At 50.0% G+C, this 26,537-nt stretch overlaps 47 non-coding genes across 47 annotated transcripts; all 47 read right to left on the minus strand.

Annotated features, from left to right (window-relative positions):
• Positions 1 to 185: 185 nt before the first annotated feature.
• Positions 186 to 267, minus strand: Trnas-uga (transfer RNA serine (anticodon UGA)). The gene has a single exon. It is a non-coding gene; the product is annotated as a tRNA-Ser (tRNA).
• A 694-nt stretch (positions 268 to 961) lies between these two features.
• Trnas-cga (transfer RNA serine (anticodon CGA)) lies at positions 962 to 1,043 on the minus strand. Its single transcript has one exon. It is a non-coding gene; the product is annotated as a tRNA-Ser (tRNA).
• A 138-nt stretch (positions 1,044 to 1,181) lies between these two features.
• Trnak-uuu (transfer RNA lysine (anticodon UUU)) lies at positions 1,182 to 1,254 on the minus strand. Its single transcript has one exon. It is a non-coding gene; the product is annotated as a tRNA-Lys (tRNA).
• A 539-nt stretch (positions 1,255 to 1,793) lies between these two features.
• Trnaf-gaa (transfer RNA phenylalanine (anticodon GAA)) lies at positions 1,794 to 1,866 on the minus strand. The gene has a single exon. It is a non-coding gene; the product is annotated as a tRNA-Phe (tRNA).
• A 611-nt stretch (positions 1,867 to 2,477) lies between these two features.
• Trnas-uga (transfer RNA serine (anticodon UGA)) lies at positions 2,478 to 2,559 on the minus strand. Its single transcript has one exon. It is a non-coding gene; the product is annotated as a tRNA-Ser (tRNA).
• A 694-nt stretch (positions 2,560 to 3,253) lies between these two features.
• On the minus strand, positions 3,254 to 3,335 carry Trnas-cga (transfer RNA serine (anticodon CGA)). The gene has a single exon. It is a non-coding gene; the product is annotated as a tRNA-Ser (tRNA).
• A 138-nt stretch (positions 3,336 to 3,473) lies between these two features.
• Positions 3,474 to 3,546, minus strand: Trnak-uuu (transfer RNA lysine (anticodon UUU)). The gene has a single exon. It is a non-coding gene; the product is annotated as a tRNA-Lys (tRNA).
• A 539-nt stretch (positions 3,547 to 4,085) lies between these two features.
• Trnaf-gaa (transfer RNA phenylalanine (anticodon GAA)) lies at positions 4,086 to 4,158 on the minus strand. Its single transcript has one exon. It is a non-coding gene; the product is annotated as a tRNA-Phe (tRNA).
• Positions 4,159 to 4,769: 611 nt separating this feature from the next.
• On the minus strand, positions 4,770 to 4,851 carry Trnas-uga (transfer RNA serine (anticodon UGA)). The gene has a single exon. It is a non-coding gene; the product is annotated as a tRNA-Ser (tRNA).
• Positions 4,852 to 5,545: 694 nt separating this feature from the next.
• Positions 5,546 to 5,627, minus strand: Trnas-cga (transfer RNA serine (anticodon CGA)). The gene has a single exon. It is a non-coding gene; the product is annotated as a tRNA-Ser (tRNA).
• Positions 5,628 to 5,765: 138 nt separating this feature from the next.
• Positions 5,766 to 5,838, minus strand: Trnak-uuu (transfer RNA lysine (anticodon UUU)). Its single transcript has one exon. It is a non-coding gene; the product is annotated as a tRNA-Lys (tRNA).
• A 539-nt stretch (positions 5,839 to 6,377) lies between these two features.
• On the minus strand, positions 6,378 to 6,450 carry Trnaf-gaa (transfer RNA phenylalanine (anticodon GAA)). Its single transcript has one exon. It is a non-coding gene; the product is annotated as a tRNA-Phe (tRNA).
• Positions 6,451 to 7,061: 611 nt separating this feature from the next.
• Positions 7,062 to 7,143, minus strand: Trnas-uga (transfer RNA serine (anticodon UGA)). The gene has a single exon. It is a non-coding gene; the product is annotated as a tRNA-Ser (tRNA).
• A 694-nt stretch (positions 7,144 to 7,837) lies between these two features.
• Trnas-cga (transfer RNA serine (anticodon CGA)) lies at positions 7,838 to 7,919 on the minus strand. Its single transcript has one exon. It is a non-coding gene; the product is annotated as a tRNA-Ser (tRNA).
• A 138-nt stretch (positions 7,920 to 8,057) lies between these two features.
• Trnak-uuu (transfer RNA lysine (anticodon UUU)) lies at positions 8,058 to 8,130 on the minus strand. Its single transcript has one exon. It is a non-coding gene; the product is annotated as a tRNA-Lys (tRNA).
• Positions 8,131 to 8,669: 539 nt separating this feature from the next.
• Trnaf-gaa (transfer RNA phenylalanine (anticodon GAA)) lies at positions 8,670 to 8,742 on the minus strand. Its single transcript has one exon. It is a non-coding gene; the product is annotated as a tRNA-Phe (tRNA).
• A 611-nt stretch (positions 8,743 to 9,353) lies between these two features.
• On the minus strand, positions 9,354 to 9,435 carry Trnas-uga (transfer RNA serine (anticodon UGA)). Its single transcript has one exon. It is a non-coding gene; the product is annotated as a tRNA-Ser (tRNA).
• A 694-nt stretch (positions 9,436 to 10,129) lies between these two features.
• Positions 10,130 to 10,211, minus strand: Trnas-cga (transfer RNA serine (anticodon CGA)). Its single transcript has one exon. It is a non-coding gene; the product is annotated as a tRNA-Ser (tRNA).
• A 138-nt stretch (positions 10,212 to 10,349) lies between these two features.
• Trnak-uuu (transfer RNA lysine (anticodon UUU)) lies at positions 10,350 to 10,422 on the minus strand. The gene has a single exon. It is a non-coding gene; the product is annotated as a tRNA-Lys (tRNA).
• Positions 10,423 to 10,961: 539 nt separating this feature from the next.
• Trnaf-gaa (transfer RNA phenylalanine (anticodon GAA)) lies at positions 10,962 to 11,034 on the minus strand. Its single transcript has one exon. It is a non-coding gene; the product is annotated as a tRNA-Phe (tRNA).
• Positions 11,035 to 11,645: 611 nt separating this feature from the next.
• Positions 11,646 to 11,727, minus strand: Trnas-uga (transfer RNA serine (anticodon UGA)). Its single transcript has one exon. It is a non-coding gene; the product is annotated as a tRNA-Ser (tRNA).
• A 694-nt stretch (positions 11,728 to 12,421) lies between these two features.
• Trnas-cga (transfer RNA serine (anticodon CGA)) lies at positions 12,422 to 12,503 on the minus strand. The gene has a single exon. It is a non-coding gene; the product is annotated as a tRNA-Ser (tRNA).
• Positions 12,504 to 12,641: 138 nt separating this feature from the next.
• On the minus strand, positions 12,642 to 12,714 carry Trnak-uuu (transfer RNA lysine (anticodon UUU)). The gene has a single exon. It is a non-coding gene; the product is annotated as a tRNA-Lys (tRNA).
• Positions 12,715 to 13,253: 539 nt separating this feature from the next.
• On the minus strand, positions 13,254 to 13,326 carry Trnaf-gaa (transfer RNA phenylalanine (anticodon GAA)). Its single transcript has one exon. It is a non-coding gene; the product is annotated as a tRNA-Phe (tRNA).
• Positions 13,327 to 13,937: 611 nt separating this feature from the next.
• On the minus strand, positions 13,938 to 14,019 carry Trnas-uga (transfer RNA serine (anticodon UGA)). Its single transcript has one exon. It is a non-coding gene; the product is annotated as a tRNA-Ser (tRNA).
• A 694-nt stretch (positions 14,020 to 14,713) lies between these two features.
• Trnas-cga (transfer RNA serine (anticodon CGA)) lies at positions 14,714 to 14,795 on the minus strand. The gene has a single exon. It is a non-coding gene; the product is annotated as a tRNA-Ser (tRNA).
• A 138-nt stretch (positions 14,796 to 14,933) lies between these two features.
• Trnak-uuu (transfer RNA lysine (anticodon UUU)) lies at positions 14,934 to 15,006 on the minus strand. Its single transcript has one exon. It is a non-coding gene; the product is annotated as a tRNA-Lys (tRNA).
• Positions 15,007 to 15,545: 539 nt separating this feature from the next.
• Trnaf-gaa (transfer RNA phenylalanine (anticodon GAA)) lies at positions 15,546 to 15,618 on the minus strand. Its single transcript has one exon. It is a non-coding gene; the product is annotated as a tRNA-Phe (tRNA).
• A 611-nt stretch (positions 15,619 to 16,229) lies between these two features.
• On the minus strand, positions 16,230 to 16,311 carry Trnas-uga (transfer RNA serine (anticodon UGA)). The gene has a single exon. It is a non-coding gene; the product is annotated as a tRNA-Ser (tRNA).
• A 694-nt stretch (positions 16,312 to 17,005) lies between these two features.
• Trnas-cga (transfer RNA serine (anticodon CGA)) lies at positions 17,006 to 17,087 on the minus strand. Its single transcript has one exon. It is a non-coding gene; the product is annotated as a tRNA-Ser (tRNA).
• Positions 17,088 to 17,225: 138 nt separating this feature from the next.
• On the minus strand, positions 17,226 to 17,298 carry Trnak-uuu (transfer RNA lysine (anticodon UUU)). Its single transcript has one exon. It is a non-coding gene; the product is annotated as a tRNA-Lys (tRNA).
• Positions 17,299 to 17,837: 539 nt separating this feature from the next.
• On the minus strand, positions 17,838 to 17,910 carry Trnaf-gaa (transfer RNA phenylalanine (anticodon GAA)). The gene has a single exon. It is a non-coding gene; the product is annotated as a tRNA-Phe (tRNA).
• A 611-nt stretch (positions 17,911 to 18,521) lies between these two features.
• Positions 18,522 to 18,603, minus strand: Trnas-uga (transfer RNA serine (anticodon UGA)). Its single transcript has one exon. It is a non-coding gene; the product is annotated as a tRNA-Ser (tRNA).
• Positions 18,604 to 19,297: 694 nt separating this feature from the next.
• On the minus strand, positions 19,298 to 19,379 carry Trnas-cga (transfer RNA serine (anticodon CGA)). Its single transcript has one exon. It is a non-coding gene; the product is annotated as a tRNA-Ser (tRNA).
• A 138-nt stretch (positions 19,380 to 19,517) lies between these two features.
• On the minus strand, positions 19,518 to 19,590 carry Trnak-uuu (transfer RNA lysine (anticodon UUU)). The gene has a single exon. It is a non-coding gene; the product is annotated as a tRNA-Lys (tRNA).
• Positions 19,591 to 20,129: 539 nt separating this feature from the next.
• Trnaf-gaa (transfer RNA phenylalanine (anticodon GAA)) lies at positions 20,130 to 20,202 on the minus strand. Its single transcript has one exon. It is a non-coding gene; the product is annotated as a tRNA-Phe (tRNA).
• Positions 20,203 to 20,813: 611 nt separating this feature from the next.
• Positions 20,814 to 20,895, minus strand: Trnas-uga (transfer RNA serine (anticodon UGA)). The gene has a single exon. It is a non-coding gene; the product is annotated as a tRNA-Ser (tRNA).
• Positions 20,896 to 21,589: 694 nt separating this feature from the next.
• Positions 21,590 to 21,671, minus strand: Trnas-cga (transfer RNA serine (anticodon CGA)). Its single transcript has one exon. It is a non-coding gene; the product is annotated as a tRNA-Ser (tRNA).
• Positions 21,672 to 21,809: 138 nt separating this feature from the next.
• Positions 21,810 to 21,882, minus strand: Trnak-uuu (transfer RNA lysine (anticodon UUU)). The gene has a single exon. It is a non-coding gene; the product is annotated as a tRNA-Lys (tRNA).
• A 539-nt stretch (positions 21,883 to 22,421) lies between these two features.
• Positions 22,422 to 22,494, minus strand: Trnaf-gaa (transfer RNA phenylalanine (anticodon GAA)). Its single transcript has one exon. It is a non-coding gene; the product is annotated as a tRNA-Phe (tRNA).
• Positions 22,495 to 23,105: 611 nt separating this feature from the next.
• Trnas-uga (transfer RNA serine (anticodon UGA)) lies at positions 23,106 to 23,187 on the minus strand. Its single transcript has one exon. It is a non-coding gene; the product is annotated as a tRNA-Ser (tRNA).
• Positions 23,188 to 23,881: 694 nt separating this feature from the next.
• On the minus strand, positions 23,882 to 23,963 carry Trnas-cga (transfer RNA serine (anticodon CGA)). The gene has a single exon. It is a non-coding gene; the product is annotated as a tRNA-Ser (tRNA).
• Positions 23,964 to 24,101: 138 nt separating this feature from the next.
• Positions 24,102 to 24,174, minus strand: Trnak-uuu (transfer RNA lysine (anticodon UUU)). Its single transcript has one exon. It is a non-coding gene; the product is annotated as a tRNA-Lys (tRNA).
• Positions 24,175 to 24,713: 539 nt separating this feature from the next.
• Trnaf-gaa (transfer RNA phenylalanine (anticodon GAA)) lies at positions 24,714 to 24,786 on the minus strand. Its single transcript has one exon. It is a non-coding gene; the product is annotated as a tRNA-Phe (tRNA).
• A 611-nt stretch (positions 24,787 to 25,397) lies between these two features.
• Positions 25,398 to 25,479, minus strand: Trnas-uga (transfer RNA serine (anticodon UGA)). Its single transcript has one exon. It is a non-coding gene; the product is annotated as a tRNA-Ser (tRNA).
• Positions 25,480 to 26,173: 694 nt separating this feature from the next.
• On the minus strand, positions 26,174 to 26,255 carry Trnas-cga (transfer RNA serine (anticodon CGA)). Its single transcript has one exon. It is a non-coding gene; the product is annotated as a tRNA-Ser (tRNA).
• A 138-nt stretch (positions 26,256 to 26,393) lies between these two features.
• Trnak-uuu (transfer RNA lysine (anticodon UUU)) lies at positions 26,394 to 26,466 on the minus strand. Its single transcript has one exon. It is a non-coding gene; the product is annotated as a tRNA-Lys (tRNA).
• Positions 26,467 to 26,537: the final 71 nt, after the last annotated feature.

Below are 26,537 nucleotides of genomic sequence, written 5' to 3' on the forward strand. Positions count from 1 at the left end.
CCACTTGTACTAACACCTGGTGGACGGCTGTGAGACGAGGAGATGAGCTGCGGCTTCTGGGCGCGACTGTAACGCTGCGCCCTGGATCAAATAACACTGCACATTGCTGCTGACCCACGTGTTTAGTAGTGACGCAACTGCTAGGATGCAGCTGAACGTCCGCCTTTTGAGAGCGAGAAAATTTGCGCAGTCGGCAGGACTCGAACCTACGCTCCCAGAGGGAATCTGATTTCAAGTCAGACGCCTTAACCACTCGGCCACGACTGCCGGTGGCGGAAGCGACTCCCGACAAGTGAAACAGCCATCTTTAGAAGCAATCTGATGGCAGAAGACGGCGTGGCCTCGCTCTTTCCTGTAGGGTTTCCATTAGCCGTTAAGAAAGTGTATTAATTTCGCCTAGACAGGGACTTGAACCCAGGACCCTTTTGTTGAAAACCTAACGCTCTACCGACTCAGCTATGCGGGCCCACGCACGAGCATTATCGTACAGCTGCGTGGTGTGCGAGCGATTCGCATGTCGTAATTACTGGCTTATGGCTCCAATGGCGACTTCACCGACTTCCCACTGACGCACCGCTGACGCTAGTTTTCTGTCGTCTTAAAACGATGGACATACCTCCAAGCAGCTGCGAGATCTTAAGAAAAGAAACGCTGCACCACTGCTTTTGCCGCACTCGAATGATTGAAATTGCGATTCTTAAAAGAAAATGAAATGTTCGCTCTGTCCAACACTTTCGAGCACATCTGTGTACTCACGATATGAGCGACGGCTTTCTGCAGTCCCAGCGTCAGCGCGAGGTGAACCGATAGCCACAGTAAGCAGCGGTCGTCGCGAAAACTCAGTATTCTTAAAACGGAAATTTTCGTCTTGTTGAGAAAGGCGTCACTGGTTTGCACCCGCATTCGCCCAAGCATGTCACATGTGTGCGAAAATGTTTGCTCCTCTTTACGCAAAACCGCACGCAGCCGGTAGGATTCGAACCTACGCTCCCAGGGGGAATCTGATTTCGAGTCAGACGCCTTAACCACTCGGCCACGACTGCCGGTAGCGCGGTGCTCTCCCGACACATGCAACTGCTACCGTTTCAAGCACTGTGGTGTCAGGGAACGGCGTAGCTGCATTATTTTCCGTAGCGTTTCCACCGCTACCAGACGAATCGCTACCACAGTATTAAAATTTCCGCCCGGACAGGGACTTGAACCCTGGACCCTTAGGTTAAAAGCCTAATGCTCTACCGACTGAGCTATCCGGGCTCACACGAGCCTGCAAAACCTCACACGATGCACAACTATACATTGACTCATGTCCTTTACTGTTGTGCAATCGCTGCATGGGGCCGTTACTAATAAAACGTCGCCTAAATGCTGTCTACAAACTTATCGCGCTAAGCTCGTAACACACTATCGAAGACTGCTGGCACACGATGCAACAACAAATTGCACCAGTTGTTACGTCTCATACGTTGGAGCAGAGAATTTACGTGTTTTGTCGACAATCACTGGGCAATTGGAAAATTCACAAGCATTTCGAATGCAATGTTTTCCACGTTTTCGCTCATTTCACGGTTCCGTTGGAGACGTTCTTCACCTCCGGACACAGAAAAAGGAATGCAGTCGGTAGGATATTTTTAATTCTTTTGCTTCTAAGGGAGTTAGTTGTCTAGTGAGTTCCTCTTATGGCATGCACTAGGCAACCACAACAGCTACAGGAGAGAGTCATTTTTGTTGCCAGCGGTAGTTGCATTATCACAAACGCAGGGTAATTCCGTTGGCGTCGCATCAAAACGAATACCTGCCGAAACCCGGGATCGAACCAGGGACCTTTAGATCTTCAGTCTAACGCTCTCCCAACTGAGCTATTTCGGCCGACGTTGAAAGTTGACATTTGCATGTGTTCGTTAACCTCTGCCTCGTTGCCAATTTCACAGTCACCTTCGTCTGATAAGACACAGGGACGCTGAAAGGCGAGCAGCCGATGCAGTGAAGTTCCACACACATTTCTTCTGCTTCCGTCATCGTAACAAGCAAACATGTCGACTCGATTCGTGTAATATTGACTTCGCTGACTTGACGTGACGCCACGCTGACGCTAGAAAACCCGTGCTATATCGAAGCCAGGGGCAACTCGTGTGCAGAGAACGAGACACAAGAAGGAGTGAGCCTCTCCACCATATGAGAGGCAGTATCTAGCAGATACACACGGTAAAACATTCAACTTGCGATAGCTCATAAATTGCTACAGGTCATCGTCTGCAAGCTGAAATGGACACATCTGCACTGCCCAGTGAGGCACCACTTGTACTAACACCTGGTGAACGGCTGTGAGACGAGGAGATGAGCTGCGGCTTCTGGGCGCGACTGTAACGCTGCGCCCTGGATCAAATAACACTGCACATTGCTGCTGACCCACGTGTTTAGTAGTGACGCAACTGCTAGGATGCAGGTGAACGTCCGCCTTTTGAGAGCGAGAAAATTTGCGCAGTCGGCAGGACTCGAACCTACGCTCCCAGAGGGAATCTGATTTCAAGTCAGAGGCCTTAACCACTCGGCCACGACTGCCGGTGGCGGAAGCGACTCCCGACAAGTGAAACAGCCATCTTTAGAAGCAATCTGATGGCAGAAGACGGCGTGGCCTCGCTCTTTCCTGTAGGGTTTCCATTAGCCGTTAAGAAAGTGTATTAATTTCGCCTAGACAGGGACTTGAACCCAGGACCCTTTGGTTGAAAACCTAACGCTCTACCGACTCAGCTATGCGGGCCCACGCACGAGCATTATCGTACAGCTGCGTGGTGTGCGAGCGATTTGCATGTCGTAATTACTGGCTTATGGCTCCAATGGCGACTTCACCGACTTCCCACTGACGCACCGCTGACGCTAGTTTTCTGTCGTCTTAAAACGATGGACATACCTCCAAGCAGCTGCGAGATCTTAAGAAAAGAAACGCTGCACCACTGCTTTTGCCGCACTCGAATGATTGAAATTGCGATTCTTAAAAGAAAATGAAATGTTCGCTCTGTCCAACACTTTCGAGCACATCTGTGTACTCACGATATGAGCGACGGCTTTCTGCAGTCCCAGCGTCAGCGCGAGGTGAACCGATAGCCACAGTAAGCAGCGGTCGTCGCGAAAACTCAGTATTCTTAAAACGGAAATTTTCGTCTTGTTGAGAAAGGCGTCACTGGTTTGCACCCGCATTCGCCCAAGCATGTCACATGTGTGCGAAAATGTTTGCTCCTCTTTACGCAAAACCGCACGCAGCCGGTAGGATTCGAACCTACGCTCCCAGGGGGAATCTGATTTCGAGTCAGACGCCTTAACCACTCGGCCACGACTGCCGGTAGCGCGGTGCTCTCCCGACACATGCAACTGCTACCGTTTCAAGCACTGTGGTGTCAGGGAACGGCGTAGCTGCATTATTTTCCGTAGCGTTTCCACCGCTACCAGACGAATCGCTACCACAGTATTAAAATTTCCGCCCGGACAGGGACTTGAACCCTGGACCCTTAGGTTAAAAGCCTAATGCTCTACCGACTGAGCTATCCGGGCTCACACGAGCCTGCAAAACCTCACACGATGCACAACTATACATTGACTCATGTCCTTTACTGTTGTGCAATCGCTGCATGGGGCCGTTACTAATAAAACGTCGCCTAAATGCTGTCTACAAACTTATCGCGCTAAGCTCGTAACACACTATCGAAGACTGCTGGCACACGATGCAACAACAAATTGCACCAGTTGTTACGTCTCATACGTTGGAGCAGAGAATTTACGTGTTTTGTCGACAATCACTGGGCAATTGGAAAATTCACAAGCATTTCGAATGCAATGTTTTCCACGTTTTCGCTCATTTCACGGTTCCGTTGGAGACGTTCTTCACCTCCGGACACAGAAAAAGGAATGCAGTCGGTAGGATATTTTTAATTCTTTTGCTTCTAAGGGAGTTAGTTGTCTAGTGAGTTCCTCTTATGGCATGCACTAGGCAACCACAACAGCTACAGGAGAGAGTCATTTTTGTTGCCAGCGGTAGTTGCATTATCACAAACGCAGGGTAATTCCGTTGGCGTCGCATCAAAACGAATACCTGCCGAAACCCGGGATCGAACCAGGGACCTTTAGATCTTCAGTCTAACGCTCTCCCAACTGAGCTATTTCGGCCGACGTTGAAAGTTGACATTTGCATGTGTTCGTTAACCTCTGCCTCGTTGCCAATTTCACAGTCACCTTCGTCTGATAAGACACAGGGACGCTGAAAGGCGAGCAGCCGATGCAGTGAAGTTCCACACACATTTCTTCTGCTTCCGTCATCGTAACAAGCAAACATGTCGACTCGATTCGTGTAATATTGACTTCGCTGACTTGACGTGACGCCACGCTGACGCTAGAAAACCCGTGCTATATCGAAGCCAGGGGCAACTCGTGTGCAGAGAACGAGACACAAGAAGGAGTGAGCCTCTCCACCATATGAGAGGCAGTATCTAGCAGATACACACGGTAAAACATTCAACTTGCGATAGCTCATAAATTGCTACAGGTCATCGTCTGCAAGCTGAAATGGACACATCTGCACTGCCCAGTGAGGCACCACTTGTACTAACACCTGGTGAACGGCTGTGAGACGAGGAGATGAGCTGCGGCTTCTGGGCGCGACTGTAACGCTGCGCCCTGGATCAAATAACACTGCACATTGCTGCTGACCCACGTGTTTAGTAGTGACGCAACTGCTAGGATGCAGGTGAACGTCCGCCTTTTGAGAGCGAGAAAATTTGCGCAGTCGGCAGGACTCGAACCTACGCTCCCAGAGGGAATCTGATTTCAAGTCAGAGGCCTTAACCACTCGGCCACGACTGCCGGTGGCGGAAGCGACTCCCGACAAGTGAAACAGCCATCTTTAGAAGCAATCTGATGGCAGAAGACGGCGTGGCCTCGCTCTTTCCTGTAGGGTTTCCATTAGCCGTTAAGAAAGTGTATTAATTTCGCCTAGACAGGGACTTGAACCCAGGACCCTTTTGTTGAAAACCTAACGCTCTACCGACTCAGCTATGCGGGCCCACGCACGAGCATTATCGTACAGCTGCGTGGTGTGCGAGCGATTCGCATGTCGTAATTACTGGCTTATGGCTCCAATGGCGACTTCACCGACTTCCCACTGACGCACCGCTGACGCTAGTTTTCTGTCGTCTTAAAACGATGGACATACCTCCAAGCAGCTGCGAGATCTTAAGAAAAGAAACGCTGCACCACTGCTTTTGCCGCACTCGAATGATTGAAATTGCGATTCTTAAAAGAAAATGAAATGTTCGCTCTGTCCAACACTTTCGAGCACATCTGTGTACTCACGATATGAGCGACGGCTTTCTGCAGTCCCAGCGTCAGCGCGAGGTGAACCGATAGCCACAGTAAGCAGCGGTCGTCGCGAAAACTCAGTATTCTTAAAACGGAAATTTTCGTCTTGTTGAGAAAGGCGTCACTGGTTTGCACCCGCATTCGCCCAAGCATGTCACATGTGTGCGAAAATGTTTGCTCCTCTTTACGCAAAACCATCCGCAGCCGGTAGGATTCGAACCTACGCTCCCAGGGGGAATCTGATTTCGAGTCAGACGCCTTAACCACTCGGCCACGACTGCCGGTAGCGCGGTGCTCTCCCGACACATGCAACTGCTAACGTTTCAAGCACTGTGGTGTCAGGGAACGGCGTAGCTGCATTATTTTCCGTAGCGTTTCCACCGCTACCAGACGAATCGCTACCACAGTATTAAAATTTCCGCCCGGACAGGGACTTGAACCCTGGACCCTTAGGTTAAAAGCCTAATGCTCTACCGACTGAGCTATCCGGGCTCACACGAGCCTGCAAAACCTCACACGATGCACAACTATACATTGACTCATGTCCTTTACTGTTGTGCAATCGCTGCATGGGGCCGTTACTAATAAAACGTCGCCTAAATGCTGTCTACAAACTTATCGCGCTAAGCTCGTAACACACTATCGAAGACTGCTGGCACACGATGCAACAACAAATTGCACCAGTTGTTACGTCTCATACGTTGGAGCAGAGAATTTACGTGTTTTGTCGACAATCACTGGGCAATTGGAAAATTCACAAGCATTTCGAATGCAATGTTTTCCACGTTTTCGCTCATTTCACGGTTCCGTTGGAGACGTTCTTCACCTCCGGACACAGAAAAAGGAATGCAGTCGGTAGGATATTTTTAATTCTTTTGCTTCTAAGGGAGTTAGTTGTCTAGTGAGTTCCTCTTATGGCATGCACTAGGCAACCACAACAGCTACAGGAGAGAGTCATTTTTGTTGCCAGCGGTAGTTGCATTATCACAAACGCAGGGTAATTCCGTTGGCGTCGCATCAAAACGAATACCTGCCGAAACCCGGGATCGAACCAGGGACCTTTAGATCTTCAGTCTAACGCTCTCCCAACTGAGCTATTTCGGCCGACGTTGAAAGTTGACATTTGCATGTGTTCGTTAACCTCTGCCTCGTTGCCAATTTCACAGTCACCTTCGTCTGATAAGACACAGGGACGCTGAAAGGCGAGCAGCCGATGCAGTGAAGTTCCACACACATTTCTTCTGCTTCCGTCATCGTAACAAGCAAACATGTCGACTCGATTCGTGTAATATTGACTTCGCTGACTTGACGTGACGCCACGCTGACGCTAGAAAACCCGTGCTATATCGAAGCCAGGGGCAACTCGTGTGCAGAGAACGAGACACAAGAAGGAGTGAGCCTCTCCACCATATGAGAGGCAGTATCTAGCAGATACACACGGTAAAACATTCAACTTGCGATAGCTCATAAATTGCTACAGGTCATCGTCTGCAAGCTGAAATGGACACATCTGCACTGCCCAGTGAGGCACCACTTGTACTAACACCTGGTGGACGGCTGTGAGACGAGGAGATGAGCTGCGGCTTCTGGGCGCGACTGTAACGCTGCGCCCTGGATCAAATAACACTGCACATTGCTGCTGACCCACGTGTTTAGTAGTGACGCAACTGCTAGGATGCAGCTGAACGTCCGCCTTTTGAGAGCGAGAAAATTTGCGCAGTCGGCAGGACTCGAACCTACGCTCCCAGAGGGAATCTGATTTCAAGTCAGACGCCTTAACCACTCGGCCACGACTGCCGGTGGCGGAAGCGACTCCCGACAAGTGAAACAGCCATCTTTAGAAGCAATCTGATGGCAGAAGACGGCGTGGCCTCGCTCTTTCCTGTAGGGTTTCCATTAGCCGTTAAGAAAGTGTATTAATTTCGCCTAGACAGGGACTTGAACCCAGGACCCTTTTGTTGAAAACCTAACGCTCTACCGACTCAGCTATGCGGGCCCACGCACGAGCATTATCGTACAGCTGCGTGGTGTGCGAGCGATTCGCATGTCGTAATTACTGGCTTATGGCTCCAATGGCGACTTCACCGACTTCCCACTGACGCACCGCTGACGCTAGTTTTCTGTCGTCTTAAAACGATGGACATACCTCCAAGCAGCTGCGAGATCTTAAGAAAAGAAACGCTGCACCACTGCTTTTGCCGCACTCGAATGATTGAAATTGCGATTCTTAAAAGAAAATGAAATGTTCGCTCTGTCCAACACTTTCGAGCACATCTGTGTACTCACGATATGAGCGACGGCTTTCTGCAGTCCCAGCGTCAGCGCGAGGTGAACCGATAGCCACAGTAAGCAGCGGTCGTCGCGAAAACTCAGTATTCTTAAAACGGAAATTTTCGTCTTGTTGAGAAAGGCGTCACTGGTTTGCACCCGCATTCGCCCAAGCATGTCACATGTGTGCGAAAATGTTTGCTCCTCTTTACGCAAAACCGCACGCAGCCGGTAGGATTCGAACCTACGCTCCCAGGGGGAATCTGATTTCGAGTCAGACGCCTTAACCACTCGGCCACGACTGCCGGTAGCGCGGTGCTCTCCCGACACATGCAACTGCTACCGTTTCAAGCACTGTGGTGTCAGGGAACGGCGTAGCTGCATTATTTTCCGTAGCGTTTCCACCGCTACCAGACGAATCGCTACCACAGTATTAAAATTTCCGCCCGGACAGGGACTTGAACCCTGGACCCTTAGGTTAAAAGCCTAATGCTCTACCGACTGAGCTATCCGGGCTCACACGAGCCTGCAAAACCTCACACGATGCACAACTATACATTGACTCATGTCCTTTACTGTTGTGCAATCGCTGCATGGGGCCGTTACTAATAAAACGTCGCCTAAATGCTGTCTACAAACTTATCGCGCTAAGCTCGTAACACACTATCGAAGACTGCTGGCACACGATGCAACAACAAATTGCACCAGTTGTTACGTCTCATACGTTGGAGCAGAGAATTTACGTGTTTTGTCGACAATCACTGGGCAATTGGAAAATTCACAAGCATTTCGAATGCAATGTTTTCCACGTTTTCGCTCATTTCACGGTTCCGTTGGAGACGTTCTTCACCTCCGGACACAGAAAAAGGAATGCAGTCGGTAGGATATTTTTAATTCTTTTGCTTCTAAGGGAGTTAGTTGTCTAGTGAGTTCCTCTTATGGCATGCACTAGGCAACCACAACAGCTACAGGAGAGAGTCATTTTTGTTGCCAGCGGTAGTTGCATTATCACAAACGCAGGGTAATTCCGTTGGCGTCGCATCAAAACGAATACCTGCCGAAACCCGGGATCGAACCAGGGACCTTTAGATCTTCAGTCTAACGCTCTCCCAACTGAGCTATTTCGGCCGACGTTGAAAGTTGACATTTGCATGTGTTCGTTAACCTCTGCCTCGTTGCCAATTTCACAGTCACCTTCGTCTGATAAGACACAGGGACGCTGAAAGGCGAGCAGCCGATGCAGTGAAGTTCCACACACATTTCTTCTGCTTCCGTCATCGTAACAAGCAAACATGTCGACTCGATTCGTGTAATATTGACTTCGCTGACTTGACGTGACGCCACGCTGACGCTAGAAAACCCGTGCTATATCGAAGCCAGGGGCAACTCGTGTGCAGAGAACGAGACACAAGAAGGAGTGAGCCTCTCCACCATATGAGAGGCAGTATCTAGCAGATACACACGGTAAAACATTCAACTTGCGATAGCTCATAAATTGCTACAGGTCATCGTCTGCAAGCTGAAATGGACACATCTGCACTGCCCAGTGAGGCACCACTTGTACTAACACCTGGTGAACGGCTGTGAGACGAGGAGATGAGCTGCGGCTTCTGGGCGCGACTGTAACGCTGCGCCCTGGATCAAATAACACTGCACATTGCTGCTGACCCACGTGTTTAGTAGTGACGCAACTGCTAGGATGCAGGTGAACGTCCGCCTTTTGAGAGCGAGAAAATTTGCGCAGTCGGCAGGACTCGAACCTACGCTCCCAGAGGGAATCTGATTTCAAGTCAGAGGCCTTAACCACTCGGCCACGACTGCCGGTGGCGGAAGCGACTCCCGACAAGTGAAACAGCCATCTTTAGAAGCAATCTGATGGCAGAAGACGGCGTGGCCTCGCTCTTTCCTGTAGGGTTTCCATTAGCCGTTAAGAAAGTGTATTAATTTCGCCTAGACAGGGACTTGAACCCAGGACCCTTTGGTTGAAAACCTAACGCTCTACCGACTCAGCTATGCGGGCCCACGCACGAGCATTATCGTACAGCTGCGTGGTGTGCGAGCGATTTGCATGTCGTAATTACTGGCTTATGGCTCCAATGGCGACTTCACCGACTTCCCACTGACGCACCGCTGACGCTAGTTTTCTGTCGTCTTAAAACGATGGACATACCTCCAAGCAGCTGCGAGATCTTAAGAAAAGAAACGCTGCACCACTGCTTTTGCCGCACTCGAATGATTGAAATTGCGATTCTTAAAAGAAAATGAAATGTTCGCTCTGTCCAACACTTTCGAGCACATCTGTGTACTCACGATATGAGCGACGGCTTTCTGCAGTCCCAGCGTCAGCGCGAGGTGAACCGATAGCCACAGTAAGCAGCGGTCGTCGCGAAAACTCAGTATTCTTAAAACGGAAATTTTCGTCTTGTTGAGAAAGGCGTCACTGGTTTGCACCCGCATTCGCCCAAGCATGTCACATGTGTGCGAAAATGTTTGCTCCTCTTTACGCAAAACCGCACGCAGCCGGTAGGATTCGAACCTACGCTCCCAGGGGGAATCTGATTTCGAGTCAGACGCCTTAACCACTCGGCCACGACTGCCGGTAGCGCGGTGCTCTCCCGACACATGCAACTGCTACCGTTTCAAGCACTGTGGTGTCAGGGAACGGCGTAGCTGCATTATTTTCCGTAGCGTTTCCACCGCTACCAGACGAATCGCTACCACAGTATTAAAATTTCCGCCCGGACAGGGACTTGAACCCTGGACCCTTAGGTTAAAAGCCTAATGCTCTACCGACTGAGCTATCCGGGCTCACACGAGCCTGCAAAACCTCACACGATGCACAACTATACATTGACTCATGTCCTTTACTGTTGTGCAATCGCTGCATGGGGCCGTTACTAATAAAACGTCGCCTAAATGCTGTCTACAAACTTATCGCGCTAAGCTCGTAACACACTATCGAAGACTGCTGGCACACGATGCAACAACAAATTGCACCAGTTGTTACGTCTCATACGTTGGAGCAGAGAATTTACGTGTTTTGTCGACAATCACTGGGCAATTGGAAAATTCACAAGCATTTCGAATGCAATGTTTTCCACGTTTTCGCTCATTTCACGGTTCCGTTGGAGACGTTCTTCACCTCCGGACACAGAAAAAGGAATGCAGTCGGTAGGATATTTTTAATTCTTTTGCTTCTAAGGGAGTTAGTTGTCTAGTGAGTTCCTCTTATGGCATGCACTAGGCAACCACAACAGCTACAGGAGAGAGTCATTTTTGTTGCCAGCGGTAGTTGCATTATCACAAACGCAGGGTAATTCCGTTGGCGTCGCATCAAAACGAATACCTGCCGAAACCCGGGATCGAACCAGGGACCTTTAGATCTTCAGTCTAACGCTCTCCCAACTGAGCTATTTCGGCCGACGTTGAAAGTTGACATTTGCATGTGTTCGTTAACCTCTGCCTCGTTGCCAATTTCACAGTCACCTTCGTCTGATAAGACACAGGGACGCTGAAAGGCGAGCAGCCGATGCAGTGAAGTTCCACACACATTTCTTCTGCTTCCGTCATCGTAACAAGCAAACATGTCGACTCGATTCGTGTAATATTGACTTCGCTGACTTGACGTGACGCCACGCTGACGCTAGAAAACCCGTGCTATATCGAAGCCAGGGGCAACTCGTGTGCAGAGAACGAGACACAAGAAGGAGTGAGCCTCTCCACCATATGAGAGGCAGTATCTAGCAGATACACACGGTAAAACATTCAACTTGCGATAGCTCATAAATTGCTACAGGTCATCGTCTGCAAGCTGAAATGGACACATCTGCACTGCCCAGTGAGGCACCACTTGTACTAACACCTGGTGAACGGCTGTGAGACGAGGAGATGAGCTGCGGCTTCTGGGCGCGACTGTAACGCTGCGCCCTGGATCAAATAACACTGCACATTGCTGCTGACCCACGTGTTTAGTAGTGACGCAACTGCTAGGATGCAGGTGAACGTCCGCCTTTTGAGAGCGAGAAAATTTGCGCAGTCGGCAGGACTCGAACCTACGCTCCCAGAGGGAATCTGATTTCAAGTCAGAGGCCTTAACCACTCGGCCACGACTGCCGGTGGCGGAAGCGACTCCCGACAAGTGAAACAGCCATCTTTAGAAGCAATCTGATGGCAGAAGACGGCGTGGCCTCGCTCTTTCCTGTAGGGTTTCCATTAGCCGTTAAGAAAGTGTATTAATTTCGCCTAGACAGGGACTTGAACCCAGGACCCTTTGGTTGAAAACCTAACGCTCTACCGACTCAGCTATGCGGGCCCACGCACGAGCATTATCGTACAGCTGCGTGGTGTGCGAGCGATTTGCATGTCGTAATTACTGGCTTATGGCTCCAATGGCGACTTCACCGACTTCCCACTGACGCACCGCTGACGCTAGTTTTCTGTCGTCTTAAAACGATGGACATACCTCCAAGCAGCTGCGAGATCTTAAGAAAAGAAACGCTGCACCACTGCTTTTGCCGCACTCGAATGATTGAAATTGCGATTCTTAAAAGAAAATGAAATGTTCGCTCTGTCCAACACTTTCGAGCACATCTGTGTACTCACGATATGAGCGACGGCTTTCTGCAGTCCCAGCGTCAGCGCGAGGTGAACCGATAGCCACAGTAAGCAGCGGTCGTCGCGAAAACTCAGTATTCTTAAAACGGAAATTTTCGTCTTGTTGAGAAAGGCGTCACTGGTTTGCACCCGCATTCGCCCAAGCATGTCACATGTGTGCGAAAATGTTTGCTCCTCTTTACGCAAAACCGCACGCAGCCGGTAGGATTCGAACCTACGCTCCCAGGGGGAATCTGATTTCGAGTCAGACGCCTTAACCACTCGGCCACGACTGCCGGTAGCGCGGTGCTCTCCCGACACATGCAACTGCTACCGTTTCAAGCACTGTGGTGTCAGGGAACGGCGTAGCTGCATTATTTTCCGTAGCGTTTCCACCGCTACCAGACGAATCGCTACCACAGTATTAAAATTTCCGCCCGGACAGGGACTTGAACCCTGGACCCTTAGGTTAAAAGCCTAATGCTCTACCGACTGAGCTATCCGGGCTCACACGAGCCTGCAAAACCTCACACGATGCACAACTATACATTGACTCATGTCCTTTACTGTTGTGCAATCGCTGCATGGGGCCGTTACTAATAAAACGTCGCCTAAATGCTGTCTACAAACTTATCGCGCTAAGCTCGTAACACACTATCGAAGACTGCTGGCACACGATGCAACAACAAATTGCACCAGTTGTTACGTCTCATACGTTGGAGCAGAGAATTTACGTGTTTTGTCGACAATCACTGGGCAATTGGAAAATTCACAAGCATTTCGAATGCAATGTTTTCCACGTTTTCGCTCATTTCACGGTTCCGTTGGAGACGTTCTTCACCTCCGGACACAGAAAAAGGAATGCAGTCGGTAGGATATTTTTAATTCTTTTGCTTCTAAGGGAGTTAGTTGTCTAGTGAGTTCCTCTTATGGCATGCACTAGGCAACCACAACAGCTACAGGAGAGAGTCATTTTTGTTGCCAGCGGTAGTTGCATTATCACAAACGCAGGGTAATTCCGTTGGCGTCGCATCAAAACGAATACCTGCCGAAACCCGGGATCGAACCAGGGACCTTTAGATCTTCAGTCTAACGCTCTCCCAACTGAGCTATTTCGGCCGACGTTGAAAGTTGACATTTGCATGTGTTCGTTAACCTCTGCCTCGTTGCCAATTTCACAGTCACCTTCGTCTGATAAGACACAGGGACGCTGAAAGGCGAGCAGCCGATGCAGTGAAGTTCCACACACATTTCTTCTGCTTCCGTCATCGTAACAAGCAAACATGTCGACTCGATTCGTGTAATATTGACTTCGCTGACTTGACGTGACGCCACGCTGACGCTAGAAAACCCGTGCTATATCGAAGCCAGGGGCAACTCGTGTGCAGAGAACGAGACACAAGAAGGAGTGAGCCTCTCCACCATATGAGAGGCAGTATCTAGCAGATACACACGGTAAAACATTCAACTTGCGATAGCTCATAAATTGCTACAGGTCATCGTCTGCAAGCTGAAATGGACACATCTGCACTGCCCAGTGAGGCACCACTTGTACTAACACCTGGTGAACGGCTGTGAGACGAGGAGATGAGCTGCGGCTTCTGGGCGCGACTGTAACGCTGCGCCCTGGATCAAATAACACTGCACATTGCTGCTGACCCACGTGTTTAGTAGTGACGCAACTGCTAGGATGCAGGTGAACGTCCGCCTTTTGAGAGCGAGAAAATTTGCGCAGTCGGCAGGACTCGAACCTACGCTCCCAGAGGGAATCTGATTTCAAGTCAGAGGCCTTAACCACTCGGCCACGACTGCCGGTGGCGGAAGCGACTCCCGACAAGTGAAACAGCCATCTTTAGAAGCAATCTGATGGCAGAAGACGGCGTGGCCTCGCTCTTTCCTGTAGGGTTTCCATTAGCCGTTAAGAAAGTGTATTAATTTCGCCTAGACAGGGACTTGAACCCAGGACCCTTTGGTTGAAAACCTAACGCTCTACCGACTCAGCTATGCGGGCCCACGCACGAGCATTATCGTACAGCTGCGTGGTGTGCGAGCGATTTGCATGTCGTAATTACTGGCTTATGGCTCCAATGGCGACTTCACCGACTTCCCACTGACGCACCGCTGACGCTAGTTTTCTGTCGTCTTAAAACGATGGACATACCTCCAAGCAGCTGCGAGATCTTAAGAAAAGAAACGCTGCACCACTGCTTTTGCCGCACTCGAATGATTGAAATTGCGATTCTTAAAAGAAAATGAAATGTTCGCTCTGTCCAACACTTTCGAGCACATCTGTGTACTCACGATATGAGCGACGGCTTTCTGCAGTCCCAGCGTCAGCGCGAGGTGAACCGATAGCCACAGTAAGCAGCGGTCGTCGCGAAAACTCAGTATTCTTAAAACGGAAATTTTCGTCTTGTTGAGAAAGGCGTCACTGGTTTGCACCCGCATTCGCCCAAGCATGTCACATGTGTGCGAAAATGTTTGCTCCTCTTTACGCAAAACCGCACGCAGCCGGTAGGATTCGAACCTACGCTCCCAGGGGGAATCTGATTTCGAGTCAGACGCCTTAACCACTCGGCCACGACTGCCGGTAGCGCGGTGCTCTCCCGACACATGCAACTGCTACCGTTTCAAGCACTGTGGTGTCAGGGAACGGCGTAGCTGCATTATTTTCCGTAGCGTTTCCACCGCTACCAGACGAATCGCTACCACAGTATTAAAATTTCCGCCCGGACAGGGACTTGAACCCTGGACCCTTAGGTTAAAAGCCTAATGCTCTACCGACTGAGCTATCCGGGCTCACACGAGCCTGCAAAACCTCACACGATGCACAACTATACATTGACTCATGTCCTTTACTGTTGTGCAATCGCTGCATGGGGCCGTTACTAATAAAACGTCGCCTAAATGCTGTCTACAAACTTATCGCGCTAAGCTCGTAACACACTATCGAAGACTGCTGGCACACGATGCAACAACAAATTGCACCAGTTGTTACGTCTCATACGTTGGAGCAGAGAATTTACGTGTTTTGTCGACAATCACTGGGCAATTGGAAAATTCACAAGCATTTCGAATGCAATGTTTTCCACGTTTTCGCTCATTTCACGGTTCCGTTGGAGACGTTCTTCACCTCCGGACACAGAAAAAGGAATGCAGTCGGTAGGATATTTTTAATTCTTTTGCTTCTAAGGGAGTTAGTTGTCTAGTGAGTTCCTCTTATGGCATGCACTAGGCAACCACAACAGCTACAGGAGAGAGTCATTTTTGTTGCCAGCGGTAGTTGCATTATCACAAACGCAGGGTAATTCCGTTGGCGTCGCATCAAAACGAATACCTGCCGAAACCCGGGATCGAACCAGGGACCTTTAGATCTTCAGTCTAACGCTCTCCCAACTGAGCTATTTCGGCCGACGTTGAAAGTTGACATTTGCATGTGTTCGTTAACCTCTGCCTCGTTGCCAATTTCACAGTCACCTTCGTCTGATAAGACACAGGGACGCTGAAAGGCGAGCAGCCGATGCAGTGAAGTTCCACACACATTTCTTCTGCTTCCGTCATCGTAACAAGCAAACATGTCGACTCGATTCGTGTAATATTGACTTCGCTGACTTGACGTGACGCCACGCTGACGCTAGAAAACCCGTGCTATATCGAAGCCAGGGGCAACTCGTGTGCAGAGAACGAGACACAAGAAGGAGTGAGCCTCTCCACCATATGAGAGGCAGTATCTAGCAGATACACACGGTAAAACATTCAACTTGCGATAGCTCATAAATTGCTACAGGTCATCGTCTGCAAGCTGAAATGGACACATCTGCACTGCCCAGTGAGGCACCACTTGTACTAACACCTGGTGGACGGCTGTGAGACGAGGAGATGAGCTGCGGCTTCTGGGCGCGACTGTAACGCTGCGCCCTGGATCAAATAACACTGCACATTGCTGCTGACCCACGTGTTTAGTAGTGACGCAACTGCTAGGATGCAGCTGAACGTCCGCCTTTTGAGAGCGAGAAAATTTGCGCAGTCGGCAGGACTCGAACCTACGCTCCCAGAGGGAATCTGATTTCAAGTCAGACGCCTTAACCACTCGGCCACGACTGCCGGTGGCGGAAGCGACTCCCGACAAGTGAAACAGCCATCTTTAGAAGCAATCTGATGGCAGAAGACGGCGTGGCCTCGCTCTTTCCTGTAGGGTTTCCATTAGCCGTTAAGAAAGTGTATTAATTTCGCCTAGACAGGGACTTGAACCCAGGACCCTTTTGTTGAAAACCTAACGCTCTACCGACTCAGCTATGCGGGCCCACGCACGAGCATTATCGTACAGCTGCGTGGTGTGCGAGCGATTCGCATGTCGTAATTACTGGCTTATGGCTCCAATGGCGACTTCACCGACTTCCCACTGACGCACCGCTGACGCTAGTTTTCTGTCGTCTTAAAACGATGGACATACCTCCAAGCAGCTGCGAGATCTTAAGAAAAGAAACGCTGCACCACTGCTTTTGCCGCACTCGAATGATTGAAATTGCGATTCTTAAAAGAAAATGAAATGTTCGCTCTGTCCAACACTTTCGAGCACATCTGTGTACTCACGATATGAGCGACGGCTTTCTGCAGTCCCAGCGTCAGCGCGAGGTGAACCGATAGCCACAGTAAGCAGCGGTCGTCGCGAAAACTCAGTATTCTTAAAACGGAAATTTTCGTCTTGTTGAGAAAGGCGTCACTGGTTTGCACCCGCATTCGCCCAAGCATGTCACATGTGTGCGAAAATGTTTGCTCCTCTTTACGCAAAACCGCACGCAGCCGGTAGGATTCGAACCTACGCTCCCAGGGGGAATCTGATTTCGAGTCAGACGCCTTAACCACTCGGCCACGACTGCCGGTAGCGCGGTGCTCTCCCGACACATGCAACTGCTAACGTTTCAAGCACTGTGGTGTCAGGGAACGGCGTAGCTGCATTATTTTCCGTAGCGTTTCCACCGCTACCAGACGAATCGCTACCACAGTATTAAAATTTCCGCCCGGACAGGGACTTGAACCCTGGACCCTTAGGTTAAAAGCCTAATGCTCTACCGACTGAGCTATCCGGGCTCACACGAGCCTGCAAAACCTCACACGATGCACAACTATACATTGACTCATGTCCTTTACTGTTGTGCAATCGCTGCATGGGGCCGTTACTAATAAAACGTCGCCTAAATGCTGTCTACAAACTTATCGCGCTAAGCTCGTAACACACTATCGAAGACTGCTGGCACACGATGCAACAACAAATTGCACCAGTTGTTACGTCTCATACGTTGGAGCAGAGAATTTACGTGTTTTGTCGACAATCACTGGGCAATTGGAAAATTCACAAGCATTTCGAATGCAATGTTTTCCACGTTTTCGCTCATTTCACGGTTCCGTTGGAGACGTTCTTCACCTCCGGACACAGAAAAAGGAATGCAGTCGGTAGGATATTTTTAATTCTTTTGCTTCTAAGGGAGTTAGTTGTCTAGTGAGTTCCTCTTATGGCATGCACTAGGCAACCACAACAGCTACAGGAGAGAGTCATTTTTGTTGCCAGCGGTAGTTGCATTATCACAAACGCAGGGTAATTCCGTTGGCGTCGCATCAAAACGAATACCTGCCGAAACCCGGGATCGAACCAGGGACCTTTAGATCTTCAGTCTAACGCTCTCCCAACTGAGCTATTTCGGCCGACGTTGAAAGTTGACATTTGCATGTGTTCGTTAACCTCTGCCTCGTTGCCAATTTCACAGTCACCTTCGTCTGATAAGACACAGGGACGCTGAAAGGCGAGCAGCCGATGCAGTGAAGTTCCACACACATTTCTTCTGCTTCCGTCATCGTAACAAGCAAACATGTCGACTCGATTCGTGTAATATTGACTTCGCTGACTTGACGTGACGCCACGCTGACGCTAGAAAACCCGTGCTATATCGAAGCCAGGGGCAACTCGTGTGCAGAGAACGAGACACAAGAAGGAGTGAGCCTCTCCACCATATGAGAGGCAGTATCTAGCAGATACACACGGTAAAACATTCAACTTGCGATAGCTCATAAATTGCTACAGGTCATCGTCTGCAAGCTGAAATGGACACATCTGCACTGCCCAGTGAGGCACCACTTGTACTAACACCTGGTGGACGGCTGTGAGACGAGGAGATGAGCTGCGGCTTCTGGGCGCGACTGTAACGCTGCGCCCTGGATCAAATAACACTGCACATTGCTGCTGACCCACGTGTTTAGTAGTGACGCAACTGCTAGGATGCAGCTGAACGTCCGCCTTTTGAGAGCGAGAAAATTTGCGCAGTCGGCAGGACTCGAACCTACGCTCCCAGAGGGAATCTGATTTCAAGTCAGACGCCTTAACCACTCGGCCACGACTGCCGGTGGCGGAAGCGACTCCCGACAAGTGAAACAGCCATCTTTAGAAGCAATCTGATGGCAGAAGACGGCGTGGCCTCGCTCTTTCCTGTAGGGTTTCCATTAGCCGTTAAGAAAGTGTATTAATTTCGCCTAGACAGGGACTTGAACCCAGGACCCTTTTGTTGAAAACCTAACGCTCTACCGACTCAGCTATGCGGGCCCACGCACGAGCATTATCGTACAGCTGCGTGGTGTGCGAGCGATTCGCATGTCGTAATTACTGGCTTATGGCTCCAATGGCGACTTCACCGACTTCCCACTGACGCACCGCTGACGCTAGTTTTCTGTCGTCTTAAAACGATGGACATACCTCCAAGCAGCTGCGAGATCTTAAGAAAAGAAACGCTGCACCACTGCTTTTGCCGCACTCGAATGATTGAAATTGCGATTCTTAAAAGAAAATGAAATGTTCGCTCTGTCCAACACTTTCGAGCACATCTGTGTACTCACGATATGAGCGACGGCTTTCTGCAGTCCCAGCGTCAGCGCGAGGTGAACCGATAGCCACAGTAAGCAGCGGTCGTCGCGAAAACTCAGTATTCTTAAAACGGAAATTTTCGTCTTGTTGAGAAAGGCGTCACTGGTTTGCACCCGCATTCGCCCAAGCATGTCACATGTGTGCGAAAATGTTTGCTCCTCTTTACGCAAAACCGCACGCAGCCGGTAGGATTCGAACCTACGCTCCCAGGGGGAATCTGATTTCGAGTCAGACGCCTTAACCACTCGGCCACGACTGCCGGTAGCGCGGTGCTCTCCCGACACATGCAACTGCTACCGTTTCAAGCACTGTGGTGTCAGGGAACGGCGTAGCTGCATTATTTTCCGTAGCGTTTCCACCGCTACCAGACGAATCGCTACCACAGTATTAAAATTTCCGCCCGGACAGGGACTTGAACCCTGGACCCTTAGGTTAAAAGCCTAATGCTCTACCGACTGAGCTATCCGGGCTCACACGAGCCTGCAAAACCTCACACGATGCACAACTATACATTGACTCATGTCCTTTACTGTTGTGCAATCGCTGCATGGGGCCGTTACTAATAAAACGTCGCCTAAATGCTGTCTACAAACTTATCGCGCTAAGCTCGTAACACACTATCGAAGACTGCTGGCACACGATGCAACAACAAATTGCACCAGTTGTTACGTCTCATACGTTGGAGCAGAGAATTTACGTGTTTTGTCGACAATCACTGGGCAATTGGAAAATTCACAAGCATTTCGAATGCAATGTTTTCCACGTTTTCGCTCATTTCACGGTTCCGTTGGAGACGTTCTTCACCTCCGGACACAGAAAAAGGAATGCAGTCGGTAGGATATTTTTAATTCTTTTGCTTCTAAGGGAGTTAGTTGTCTAGTGAGTTCCTCTTATGGCATGCACTAGGCAACCACAACAGCTACAGGAGAGAGTCATTTTTGTTGCCAGCGGTAGTTGCATTATCACAAACGCAGGGTAATTCCGTTGGCGTCGCATCAAAACGAATACCTGCCGAAACCCGGGATCGAACCAGGGACCTTTAGATCTTCAGTCTAACGCTCTCCCAACTGAGCTATTTCGGCCGACGTTGAAAGTTGACATTTGCATGTGTTCGTTAACCTCTGCCTCGTTGCCAATTTCACAGTCACCTTCGTCTGATAAGACACAGGGACGCTGAAAGGCGAGCAGCCGATGCAGTGAAGTTCCACACACATTTCTTCTGCTTCCGTCATCGTAACAAGCAAACATGTCGACTCGATTCGTGTAATATTGACTTCGCTGACTTGACGTGACGCCACGCTGACGCTAGAAAACCCGTGCTATATCGAAGCCAGGGGCAACTCGTGTGCAGAGAACGAGACACAAGAAGGAGTGAGCCTCTCCACCATATGAGAGGCAGTATCTAGCAGATACACACGGTAAAACATTCAACTTGCGATAGCTCATAAATTGCTACAGGTCATCGTCTGCAAGCTGAAATGGACACATCTGCACTGCCCAGTGAGGCACCACTTGTACTAACACCTGGTGAACGGCTGTGAGACGAGGAGATGAGCTGCGGCTTCTGGGCGCGACTGTAACGCTGCGCCCTGGATCAAATAACACTGCACATTGCTGCTGACCCACGTGTTTAGTAGTGACGCAACTGCTAGGATGCAGGTGAACGTCCGCCTTTTGAGAGCGAGAAAATTTGCGCAGTCGGCAGGACTCGAACCTACGCTCCCAGAGGGAATCTGATTTCAAGTCAGAGGCCTTAACCACTCGGCCACGACTGCCGGTGGCGGAAGCGACTCCCGACAAGTGAAACAGCCATCTTTAGAAGCAATCTGATGGCAGAAGACGGCGTGGCCTCGCTCTTTCCTGTAGGGTTTCCATTAGCCGTTAAGAAAGTGTATTAATTTCGCCTAGACAGGGACTTGAACCCAGGACCCTTTGGTTGAAAACCTAACGCTCTACCGACTCAGCTATGCGGGCCCACGCACGAGCATTATCGTACAGCTGCGTGGTGTGCGAGCGATTTGCATGTCGTAATTACTGGCTTATGGCTCCAATGGCGACTTCACCGACTTCCCACTGACGCACCGCTGACGCTAGTTTTCTGTCGTCTTAAAACGATGGACATACCTCCAAGCAGCTGCGAGATCTTAAGAAAAGAAACGCTGCACCACTGCTTTTGCCGCACTCGAATGATTGAAATTGCGATTCTTAAAAGAAAATGAAATGTTCGCTCTGTCCAACACTTTCGAGCACATCTGTGTACTCACGATATGAGCGACGGCTTTCTGCAGTCCCAGCGTCAGCGCGAGGTGAACCGATAGCCACAGTAAGCAGCGGTCGTCGCGAAAACTCAGTATTCTTAAAACGGAAATTTTCGTCTTGTTGAGAAAGGCGTCACTGGTTTGCACCCGCATTCGCCCAAGCATGTCACATGTGTGCGAAAATGTTTGCTCCTCTTTACGCAAAACCGCACGCAGCCGGTAGGATTCGAACCTACGCTCCCAGGGGGAATCTGATTTCGAGTCAGACGCCTTAACCACTCGGCCACGACTGCCGGTAGCGCGGTGCTCTCCCGACACATGCAACTGCTACCGTTTCAAGCACTGTGGTGTCAGGGAACGGCGTAGCTGCATTATTTTCCGTAGCGTTTCCACCGCTACCAGACGAATCGCTACCACAGTATTAAAATTTCCGCCCGGACAGGGACTTGAACCCTGGACCCTTAGGTTAAAAGCCTAATGCTCTACCGACTGAGCTATCCGGGCTCACACGAGCCTGCAAAACCTCACACGATGCACAACTATACATTGACTCATGTCCTTTACTGTTGTGCAATCGCTGCATGGGGCCGTTACTAATAAAACGTCGCCTAAATGCTGTCTACAAACTTATCGCGCTAAGCTCGTAACACACTATCGAAGACTGCTGGCACACGATGCAACAACAAATTGCACCAGTTGTTACGTCTCATACGTTGGAGCAGAGAATTTACGTGTTTTGTCGACAATCACTGGGCAATTGGAAAATTCACAAGCATTTCGAATGCAATGTTTTCCACGTTTTCGCTCATTTCACGGTTCCGTTGGAGACGTTCTTCACCTCCGGACACAGAAAAAGGAATGCAGTCGGTAGGATATTTTTAATTCTTTTGCTTCTAAGGGAGTTAGTTGTCTAGTGAGTTCCTCTTATGGCATGCACTAGGCAACCACAACAGCTACAGGAGAGAGTCATTTTTGTTGCCAGCGGTAGTTGCATTATCACAAACGCAGGGTAATTCCGTTGGCGTCGCATCAAAACGAATACCTGCCGAAACCCGGGATCGAACCAGGGACCTTTAGATCTTCAGTCTAACGCTCTCCCAACTGAGCTATTTCGGCCGACGTTGAAAGTTGACATTTGCATGTGTTCGTTAACCTCTGCCTCGTTGCCAATTTCACAGTCACCTTCGTCTGATAAGACACAGGGACGCTGAAAGGCGAGCAGCCGATGCAGTGAAGTTCCACACACATTTCTTCTGCTTCCGTCATCGTAACAAGCAAACATGTCGACTCGATTCGTGTAATATTGACTTCGCTGACTTGACGTGACGCCACGCTGACGCTAGAAAACCCGTGCTATATCGAAGCCAGGGGCAACTCGTGTGCAGAGAACGAGACACAAGAAGGAGTGAGCCTCTCCACCATATGAGAGGCAGTATCTAGCAGATACACACGGTAAAACATTCAACTTGCGATAGCTCATAAATTGCTACAGGTCATCGTCTGCAAGCTGAAATGGACACATCTGCACTGCCCAGTGAGGCACCACTTGTACTAACACCTGGTGGACGGCTGTGAGACGAGGAGATGAGCTGCGGCTTCTGGGCGCGACTGTAACGCTGCGCCCTGGATCAAATAACACTGCACATTGCTGCTGACCCACGTGTTTAGTAGTGACGCAACTGCTAGGATGCAGCTGAACGTCCGCCTTTTGAGAGCGAGAAAATTTGCGCAGTCGGCAGGACTCGAACCTACGCTCCCAGAGGGAATCTGATTTCAAGTCAGACGCCTTAACCACTCGGCCACGACTGCCGGTGGCGGAAGCGACTCCCGACAAGTGAAACAGCCATCTTTAGAAGCAATCTGATGGCAGAAGACGGCGTGGCCTCGCTCTTTCCTGTAGGGTTTCCATTAGCCGTTAAGAAAGTGTATTAATTTCGCCTAGACAGGGACTTGAACCCAGGACCCTTTTGTTGAAAACCTAACGCTCTACCGACTCAGCTATGCGGGCCCACGCACGAGCATTATCGTACAGCTGCGTGGTGTGCGAGCGATTCGCATGTCGTAATTACTGGCTTATGGCTCCAATGGCGACTTCACCGACTTCCCACTGACGCACCGCTGACGCTAGTTTTCTGTCGTCTTAAAACGATGGACATACCTCCAAGCAGCTGCGAGATCTTAAGAAAAGAAACGCTGCACCACTGCTTTTGCCGCACTCGAATGATTGAAATTGCGATTCTTAAAAGAAAATGAAATGTTCGCTCTGTCCAACACTTTCGAGCACATCTGTGTACTCACGATATGAGCGACGGCTTTCTGCAGTCCCAGCGTCAGCGCGAGGTGAACCGATAGCCACAGTAAGCAGCGGTCGTCGCGAAAACTCAGTATTCTTAAAACGGAAATTTTCGTCTTGTTGAGAAAGGCGTCACTGGTTTGCACCCGCATTCGCCCAAGCATGTCACATGTGTGCGAAAATGTTTGCTCCTCTTTACGCAAAACCGCACGCAGCCGGTAGGATTCGAACCTACGCTCCCAGGGGGAATCTGATTTCGAGTCAGACGCCTTAACCACTCGGCCACGACTGCCGGTAGCGCGGTGCTCTCCCGACACATGCAACTGCTAACGTTTCAAGCACTGTGGTGTCAGGGAACGGCGTAGCTGCATTATTTTCCGTAGCGTTTCCACCGCTACCAGACGAATCGCTACCACAGTATTAAAATTTCCGCCCGGACAGGGACTTGAACCCTGGACCCTTAGGTTAAAAGCCTAATGCTCTACCGACTGAGCTATCCGGGCTCGCACGAGCCTGCAAAACCTCACACGATGCACAACTATACATTGACTCATGTCCTTTACTGTTGTGCAATCGCTGCATGGGGCCGTTACTAATAAAACGTCGCCTAAATGCTGTCTACAAACTTATCGCGCTAAGCTCGTAACACACTATCGAAGACTGCTGGCACACGATGCAACAACAAATTGCACCAGTTGTTACGTCTCATACGTTGGAGCAGAGAATTTACGTGTTTTGTCGACAATCACTGGGCAATTGGAAAATTCACAAGCATTTCGAATGCAATGTTTTCCACGTTTTCGCTCATTTCACGGTTCCGTTGGAGACGTTCTTCACCTCCGGACACAGAAAAAGGAATGCAGTCGGTAGGATATTTTTAATTCTTTTGCTTCTAAGGGAGTTAGTTGTCTAGTGAGTTCCTCTTATGGCATGCACTAGGCAACCACAACAGCTACAGGAGAGGGTCATTTTTGTTGCCAGCGGTAGTTGCATTATCACAAACGCAGGGTAATTCCGTTGGCGTCGCATCAAAACGAATACCTGCCGAAACCCGGGATCGAACCAGGGACCTTTAGATCTTCAGTCTAACGCTCTCCCAACTGAGCTATTTCGGCCGACGTTGAAAGTTGACATTTGCATGTGTTCGTTAACCTCTGCCTCGTTGCCAATTTCACAGTCACCTTCGTCTGATAAGACACAGGGACGCTGAAAGGCGAGCAGCCGATGCAGTGAAGTTCCACACACATTTCTTCTGCTTCCGTCATCGTAACAAGCAAACATGTCGACTCGATTCGTGTAATATTGACTTCGCTGACTTGACGTGACGCCACGCTGACGCTAGAAAACCCGTGCTATATCGAAGCCAGGGGCAACTCGTGTGCAGAGAACGAGACACAAGAAGGAGTGAGCCTCTCCACCATATGAGAGGCAGTATCTAGCAGATACACACGGTAAAACATTCAACTTGCGATAGCTCATAAATTGCTACAGGTCATCGTCTGCAAGCTGAAATGGACACATCTGCACTGCCCAGTGAGGCACCACTTGTACTAACACCTGGTGGACGGCTGTGAGACGAGGAGATGAGCTGCGGCTTCTGGGCGCGACTGTAACGCTGCGCCCTGGATCAAATAACACTGCACATTGCTGCTGACCCACGTGTTTAGTAGTGACGCAACTGCTAGGATGCAGCTGAACGTCCGCCTTTTGAGAGCGAGAAAATTTGCGCAGTCGGCAGGACTCGAACCTACGCTCCCAGAGGGAATCTGATTTCAAGTCAGACGCCTTAACCACTCGGCCACGACTGCCGGTGGCGGAAGCGACTCCCGACAAGTGAAACAGCCATCTTTAGAAGCAATCTGATGGCAGAAGACGGCGTGGCCTCGCTCTTTCCTGTAGGGTTTCCATTAGCCGTTAAGAAAGTGTATTAATTTCGCCTAGACAGGGACTTGAACCCAGGACCCTTTTGTTGAAAACCTAACGCTCTACCGACTCAGCTATGCGGGCCCACGCACGAGCATTATCGTACAGCTGCGTGGTGTGCGAGCGATTCGCATGTCGTAATTACTGGCTTATGGCTCCAATGGCGACTTCACCGACTTCCCACTGACGCACCGCTGACGCTAGTTTTCTGTCGTCTTAAAACGATGGACATACCTCCAAGCAGCTGCGAGATCTTAAGAAAAGAAACGCTGCACCACTGCTTTTGCCGCACTCGAATGATTGAAATTGCGATTCTTAAAAGAAAATGAAATGTTCGCTCTGTCCAACACTTTCGAGCACATCTGTGTACTCACGATATGAGCGACGGCTTTCTGCAGTCCCAGCGTCAGCGCGAGGTGAACCGATAGCCACAGTAAGCAGCGGTCGTCGCGAAAACTCAGTATTCTTAAAACGGAAATTTTCGTCTTGTTGAGAAAGGCGTCACTGGTTTGCACCCGCATTCGCCCAAGCATGTCACATGTGTGCGAAAATGTTTGCTCCTCTTTACGCAAAACCGCACGCAGCCGGTAGGATTCGAACCTACGCTCCCAGGGGGAATCTGATTTCGAGTCAGACGCCTTAACCACTCGGCCACGACTGCCGGTAGCGCGGTGCTCTCCCGACACATGCAACTGCTAACGTTTCAAGCACTGTGGTGTCAGGGAACGGCGTAGCTGCATTATTTTCCGTAGCGTTTCCACCGCTACCAGACGAATCGCTACCACAGTATTAAAATTTCCGCCCGGACAGGGACTTGAACCCTGGACCCTTAGGTTAAAAGCCTAATGCTCTACCGACTGAGCTATCCGGGCTCACACGAGCCTGCAAAACCTCACACGATGCACAACTATACATTGACTCATGTCCTTTACTGTTGTGCAAT

The sequence above is a fragment of the Schistocerca cancellata genome, chromosome 3 (genome assembly GCF_023864275.1).
Source record: "Schistocerca cancellata isolate TAMUIC-IGC-003103 chromosome 3, iqSchCanc2.1, whole genome shotgun sequence".
Taxonomy (NCBI): domain Eukaryota; kingdom Metazoa; phylum Arthropoda; class Insecta; order Orthoptera; family Acrididae; genus Schistocerca; species Schistocerca cancellata.